Source organism: Morone saxatilis, unplaced genomic scaffold (genome assembly GCF_004916995.1).
Source record: "Morone saxatilis isolate NCDOM2014 unplaced genomic scaffold, NCSU_SB_2.0 Contig5, whole genome shotgun sequence".
NCBI lineage: Eukaryota > Metazoa > Chordata > Actinopteri > Moronidae > Morone > Morone saxatilis.
Genome location: NW_023340095.1, coordinates 15,983,323 through 15,984,214, shown reverse-complemented (window position 1 = coordinate 15,984,214; position 892 = coordinate 15,983,323).

The following is an 892-nucleotide window of genomic DNA, read 5'->3' as shown; positions in this document are numbered from 1 at the left end:
ACACACACACACACACTATAGTTACACATATTTAGAAATAACTGTATTTTGCTGAGATTGCTAAACACACTGCTGAATACATACAGTGCTAGTAACCAACATTATAGTAACTGACAAAAACTGCTGCTGTTTATTATTTAATACACAACAGTTCACATATAATCAACTACTGACAACAGTTTAGACCTAATTACAAGTTTAAATGAAATGCTAAATGAAGAATGAGAAATAAACTCACCGTAAGTAGAATAAAGATCACGTAATTCCAATCCTTGAAAAGGGTTGAAATATCTCTCTCACACTCTCTCTAAGCCTTGCAAATGCAAACACAGCTCCTCTCCTCTCGGTTCTGCAAAAAGCAAGACCAGATCTAAACTTCAAACAAGCCATTTATACCTTACCGCCACACAGGTTGAATTCAGCCAATCACAACACAGGGATGGAAGGGGGCGGGGCATCAACATAAACACCTGGAAACACAAGTTGTGACAATGCTTGCAATCTTAACTCTACAACACAATCTCATTTCATAATGACTATAATTGAGTAATTTGATAAGTAACTCAATTGTATTAAAGTTTACAAACACATTAATCACAAAGATAGACAGATTGCCTATTATCTATTGTCCTCCCTGCCTTTACTGAGAGCTGTTGTACTTTTTGTAGTCTGTGGTGGAGCTTGATACGCACAGCAATCATAGAACACAAACAACAAAGCTACAAAATACTTTACCATATAATGAAATTATTTGTTTACTGACACTTATTTATTGTTATAAAGATAAAATTCTTCACACATGTCTGAGTCAATGTTACATTTAAATATATCATTTTAATTCATATGTTTTTGCTTATCACTATACATTATCAATCTAATTACAAATAAAAAC